We start from the raw sequence: 6,584 nt of genomic DNA, 5'->3' as shown, positions 1-6,584 counted from the left end.
GCCAGCCTCAAAAGACAATCCTTGGGGCCAGCAGATAGCGTAGTGGTTATATTGTTGGACTCCTACATGACTGACCATGGCTGGAGTCCCAAACAACTGGGTGGCTTGAAAATCACACTGGACTTGTGTGCATGCATGCCCAAGACCCCAGAAGGAGAATAGAAGAGAAGGGCTTGTGGTGTGTGGTGTGGTCATCCTCCCTGGGGGGTGATTTCTCACTTTCTCTCTCTCTCTCTTCCTCCCTCCCTCCCAAGCAAGCGCACATGCCCTATGACAAAAACCACTAAAAAAAAAAAAAAAAAAAAAGGAAATCCTTATTGAATTCACTTGTCTACAGTAAAATTTTATTTCATAAGAACGTACAGGTAAGCGTGGTAGTCCAAGTATAACAAGCTTTTCTAGAAAGCGTAACTCCTTTCTAAATTTCATTTGCTGATGCATAATTAATAACACGGAGCAGGCCAACGGGATCTCTGCATCCTCTCACCTCTCACTTCTGTGCTTCCTCGTGGTTTGAGGGAGTCCAGTGTCTTTATGGCTCCTCTCAGGACAGGCAGTGTCCCGGGCCACTTCCTTCTATCAAGCTGTGTTTGTCTTCTGAGCCACTCCCGTGAAGCTCTAGGTTCTTCTACAGGCCAGGGCATGGCAGCAGACAATAAACTCCACCTTCTCCTAGTTAATGTGTTACTTTCCTTGGAGTCAGAATGCCTTTAAATCTCAACTCTCAAGGGGAGGAGGGCTGGGGAACAACACTGAAGGGGATTTGGAGTCCCTTAAGTTAGAGGACTTAAATTTACATGAAAGTTTTACTCTAAATTCAGTCACTAATTAGCTGTGAGACCTCAGGGGGCACTCCCTTGAATCTCAGTTTTCTTCAATTTGACAAGCACCTCCCAAGGATCCCCTCATACTGGGACGGACAGATAGGCTCAGATGTGACCCCTGCTTGCTACAGGTGAAAAGTCTAGCAGGACTCACTCATGCAAACAAGGAGAAATTGGAGTTTGCAAGATAAAGGGAATTTTGGCTAGCAAAGGGTGGATAAGTACGGCATTCTAGAAAAAGGAACCGGCATGGACAACAGCAAAGAGACCTAAGGATATGGGTGGCAGGTGTTCCCTTTCTGGGGAAAACGTCCTAAATGGCCTATTTTGTTTCTCTGGCCTCTTACAATACGATGACCTGCACCTCCTTTCTTTTGTTCTTACTCTAATCCATATCCAAAGCCACATGCTAAAGAGTTTGGACACACTTAAGCCAGTAAGTGGTGTGGTGGTGAGGATGCTGGGCTCCCGCATGGTCAACTGCAGTTCAAGCCCCAGACTGGGTGGCTGGAAAATTATGCTGAGCGTGGATGCATGCATGCCTAAAACCCCAAGAGGAGAATGGAGGACAAGGGACTGCAGCGTGGCCAGACCCGGGGTGGGTGGGGGAGGGAGATTTCTCATTTTTACTCTTTCTTTCTCTCTCCGGCGAGTGAACATGTTCTATGGTAAAAACCTAAAAAAGGAAAAAGAAAAAAAAAATGTGTTGCCTTATTTGCATCCTCCAATGAATCAATGAAGTTTGGTATTATCATTGTTTTGTTTTGGGTATCACTATGAACTCATGAGTTTAGACATACTTCGTGTGTTTTAATCTATTGCAATTAGGATCATTATCAATGCTCAGTTGTCCCATCTTTGACAATGGAAGCCTAATTAAGTGGTTCAGTGGAGTCCTTATGACAGGATCTTAGCAGTCTTTCGAAACATCTGTGCTATCTGGTCTAACAAGATATTCCACACTCCTCTTACACATTTCCTAGCTAAAAATAGGAATTAGCCATTTGTCCAAGGAGGCTTCACCCCTTTTAGTGGGAAGAAAATTTAGAAACCACAATATAGGGACTGGCAGATAGCGTGGTCATTTAAGGCATTGGATTCCCATATAGCTGACCACAGTTCAAGTCCTGGACCTGGCTGCTTTCTTTCTTGCTTTCCCTTTCTCTCTCTCTCTCTGTCTCTGTTCAAATTAAAAAATAATAATAGGGACCAGTAGTTGGTGTAATGGCTGTGTTGCTGGACTCCCATGTAGTCGACCGTGGTATGAGTCCCAGACCTGGTGGCTTAAACTCACACAGGGCATGTGTGTGTGTGCATGCCCAAGATCCTGAGAGGAGAATGGAGGAGAAGGGATTGTGGCATGGCCATCCCCCCTGAGGAGTGATTTCTCGCTTTCTGTCTCTCTGTCTCTCTGGCGAGCACAAGTGTCCTATAGCAAAAAACAAAAACAAAAACAAACAAACAAAACTCTCCAAAATAATAATAATAATAATAACAAATGGAATGAATGAAAGAATGAGAGAAAGAGAGAGAGAGAAAGAAAGGAAGGAAGGAAGGAGGGAAAAGAAAGAAGCCACAATGTAAGCACCTGAAAGACTCTTAAGCAGATTTGGGTCTGCTGCTTCTCTGGTGGAGGAAACTACGTAGTGAATGGGTCCCAAAAGACTGGTGAGAAACCGGGAGAAGAAAAAGAGTGAGCATTGAGGAGTTACTGCCACAGTCTAGGAAGAGACCATGACATTCTTAACTAAGCCTGTGGTTGTAGGGATAGAGAGGAAAATCAGTTGGGAGAAATTCTCGAAACTAAGTGCACACGATGGTACTAGCAACTGACTTCGTGGTTTGATGCTGCAGGGCAGAGATGGGTAAAAGCTTAGGAGATCTGTTGTTCCGGGGCTTGCAGATGGCATAGTAACTAAGGTGCTGGACTTCCACATGGTTGATGGTGTTCGAGTCTCAGACCCAGTGACTTGAAACTCAGACTGAGTACATGTGCGTGCGTGCCCAGAATCCCAGGAGAGTAGAGGAGAAGGAATTGCAACATGGCCATCACCCTGGGGGAGATTTCTTGTTTTATTTCTCTCTGCCTCTTTAGCAAGTCTCTATCTCTCAAAAATAAATAAATAAATAAATAAATAAATAAATAAATAAATAAATAAATAAATAAAGAGACCTGCAGTTCATGCCCAACTCTGCTCCTTATTAACTGTGATGTACAGCTCGTTGCTTCACTCCTAAACAGTGCAAAATGGGAATAACACGGCCTACCTCATAGGGCTGTTGGGTGGATTAGACAAAAACGAATGAAACCGAGTGTAGCATAAAACATGTAGCATAATGGGTACAGCCGATGGCATGGTGGTTGGAGGTGCTGGACTCCCACATGGGGGACTGCAGTTCGCATTCCGGACCTGGAAGCTTGCTTTCTCTCGTTCTGTCTTCCTCTCTGATCTAATTAAAATAAATAAATAAAGTTAAATAAGATAATTATTTAAGGGGCTGGCAGGTGGTACAGTGGTTAAGGCACTGAACTCTCACATGGCTGACTACAGTTCAAGTCCCAGACCTGGCAACTTGATTTCTCTCTTTCTCTTTCTGTCTGTCTCTCGTCAAACTGAAGAGTAATAAGTAATTAATTAAATTAAATTAAATTAATAATTCTTTTAAAAAATGATTTTGTTTAAAAAACAAACAATGTGGGGACCATCAGGTGGCATGGTGGTTAAGGTGCTAGGCACTCCCATATGGCCGACTACGGTTCAAGTCTCGGACCTGGTGGCTTGCTTTCTCACTTTGTCTCTCTGTGTGTCTCTCTCTGGTCAAATTAATATAGGTGAATGAATAAACAAATGGAATAATTATTTAAAAAAATAAAATAAAAAACAAAAAATGTAGCAAAATGTGTAATACCTGTATAAAACTAAGAAACGTGACTCTCCTGTCAAAGTGTTTAGTTTTATCTAGAGCATGGAGGATTGGCCCCAAATCACACTGAAGCTTCTTCCAGTCCGACCTACTGCAGCCCTCTCCCCGCGCACACCCGCGCTGTTCTCTGATAAAGCCACAGAAGGCTAATAATGGATCTTCCAGCAGTTGCCTGAACCACATTTTATTGATTAATTTATTACAAAGATGACATAACAAATTTAATGATGCCAGAAGAAAAATACACTATATTCTTCTGAGCGCGGTTTTTCTTATATGATATCTAAGTTGACAACTTTCATTTTAGAAAGCTTTAGGCTAATGTTTTAAGAAATTGTTCCAATAAGTGACAAATGCTGCAGAGATTTAAAACAAACAAAAAAGGAAAAGTAACAAAGTACTTTGAATACTGATCAGTTAGCTCAGGGTCTCTTAAAATACTATCCAAGATGAACGTCCTGCTCAATGATTCATGCAGCACTTGTTTTAGAAAATGTAATATTACTTTAAGTCAATTTCTTCCCAGAACCTTCCCTGCCCATTACGTCAGCGATGCCCTGTGAACCTTTCTGAGGCTGTTCATTTATTTCTCTAAGATCTTACTTTTGAAAGCTCAGTCAGAACAATTTTTTTATGCTTTGTTGTTAAGTTTAGTATCTTTATCTGGAATAAAGTCATAGAAAATTGTTTGGTTTAGCTCTCAGCAGCCCGCTCCTGAGCTCTGAGAAAGCTTGCCTTCTTCTGGGCTACCCGATCTTTCTTCCCGGCAAGGGACATTTTGGGACGATTCCACCTTCTCTTTTTAACTTATTTCTGGGTTTCTTTTCGTAGGCTCGGTTCTCTCATACAGCAGCATGAGCTGTCTTATACATCTCCTCCGTCATGTCTGGAATTACAATGTTCTGTATGTATCGAGAGAACGGTTTCTTGTAGGCGTCTTCATCTTGCATTAGGTAACACACGTGGTCTGCAACATTCTGGCCCATGATGTGCTTCCAAAGGACTTTGGCCTTAAACTCCTTACTTTCAGAACCAGGGAATCGTTTGGTACTGTGAGGGATAGATAAACCTCCATCCACCGCTCCCTTCAGGGCCCCCAACATTTATTGCCAGTGGTGGTTCTGGCAAGGCCTGCATCCAAATAGCAGAGGAAGGCACCAGGGTTACCATCAATGCTTTCTACATTGTACTCATCTCCGGTCACTTCCACTTGGCCTTCATAGATGGTGTCCATGCCAAACCTACTGAGAAACCTGCGGGCCAGCAGCAGGACCATACAGTATGCTGCAGCATCATTTGTCAGGCCAACCTTCACGCTGTATTTTGGTAGTTTGTGTGCATAAGCCATGCAGGCTATCATATCTCCTTCTACACGGGAATAAGCAGTCTGACAAATGACATCTCTGTTAGTTACATGAACTACCCTCCTGTATTTGGGTGTGTTGTACTTATTTTTATCCTGGATCACCAAGCATTTCCGAGCACAGTAATCAGTTTTACCCTCTTGTCGTCTTCTAAATTTCACTTGATATCTCTTAAAGTAGGCCTTATTCTTGACAACTTTAACAAATCCCATCCTGCAGAACAGAGACCCACGGTCGTGGCCAACCTGCAGGCCCACAAGGCTATCAGTCAGAACAACTTTTGAATCGAGATTTTTTTTAGGATTGAAATAGTCACCTAGTAGTTACTTAGCCATAGTAACTACTGGTGAAGAGAGAAAAAATATTTACAATGCCTTTACTTTCTTCACTGTGAATATAATATGGATTATTATTATTTTTAATCAGACAATAGGGGGGGAGAGAGAGAGAGAGGGGGGGAGGGAGGGGGGAAGTAAAACTGATGCAAAGCTCTATTTTCCAAACACTTTGGGCAGGTAACATGCTAAATGTTTGATCACAATGGCACTTGATTCTGTAGCTTGCTTTTCAATATATTGTGAGACATGAGGTTGACTGAGATGATTTTTAGATTTCAATACATAAAGAACCACATAATTCTTCTAAGCAGCTGCTCAGTATTGCCCTGTATGAATGTTGGTCTATCTGACCAGCACTTTATTGTTAGACATTTACATTGTATTTTTATTCAAAATAGCTCTTGGGGTCGGCAGGTGGCATGGTGGTTAAGGATGCTGGACTCCCACATGGCCAACCGTGGTTCGAGTCCTGGATCTGGCAGCTTGCTTTCTCACTTTCTCTCTTTCTTGCTCTCACTCTGTCCCTTTATGGTCAAATTAAAATAAATAGATAAAGTTAAATAAAATAATTCTTTAAAAAATAGCTCTTAACCAAAACAAACAAATTGATAATAACAAAAAAAGACTCAGTTCTGAATTGATATGTACATTCTTGTCTATTCCTGTGTATGTTTATAGTTTTCATAATAATAATTTAAAAATCACTATTGTATATAGCTTTGAAAAACTGTTACAAGGGGTTGGCAGGTGGTGTAATGGTTAAGGGTGCTGGACTCCCACATGGCCGACCACAGTTTGAGTCCCAGACCTTTGTGGCTTGCTTCCTCACTTTCCCTCTCTCTCTCTGTCTCTCTGTCTCTCTCTCTCTCACTCTGTCCCTCTCTGGTCAAATTTTAAAAAATAAATATAGATAAATAAAGTTAAATAAAATATAAAAAAACTGCTACAAAACAAAAATGAGTTGCTAATACTAACATTATTATTATTATTATTATTTTGTAACCAAAAACTTGGCTGTAAATTTCAAAATCTCAAAAATGCCACTTCAGGGCCGGATGGTGATACACAGCTTACCCACCTGAGAAGCTCCTGGTTACACCCAGAGACCTCCCTAGCATACCAGGCTCACTCCT

At 41.8% G+C, this 6,584-nt stretch overlaps 1 pseudogene; it reads right to left on the bottom strand.

The window, feature by feature from the left end:
• Positions 1–4,423: 4,423 nt before the first annotated feature.
• On the bottom strand, positions 4,424–5,325 carry LOC114006800 (60S ribosomal protein L5-like; annotated as a pseudogene).
• Positions 5,326–6,584: the final 1,259 nt, after the last annotated feature.

Source organism: Tupaia chinensis, unplaced genomic scaffold (assembly GCF_000334495.1).
Source record: "Tupaia chinensis unplaced genomic scaffold, TupChi_1.0 Scaffold000086_1, whole genome shotgun sequence".
Taxonomy (NCBI): Eukaryota; Metazoa; Chordata; class Mammalia; order Scandentia; family Tupaiidae; genus Tupaia; species Tupaia belangeri.
Note: the sequence above shows the minus strand (reverse complement) of the source record. Positions and strands in the feature narration are given on the sequence as shown.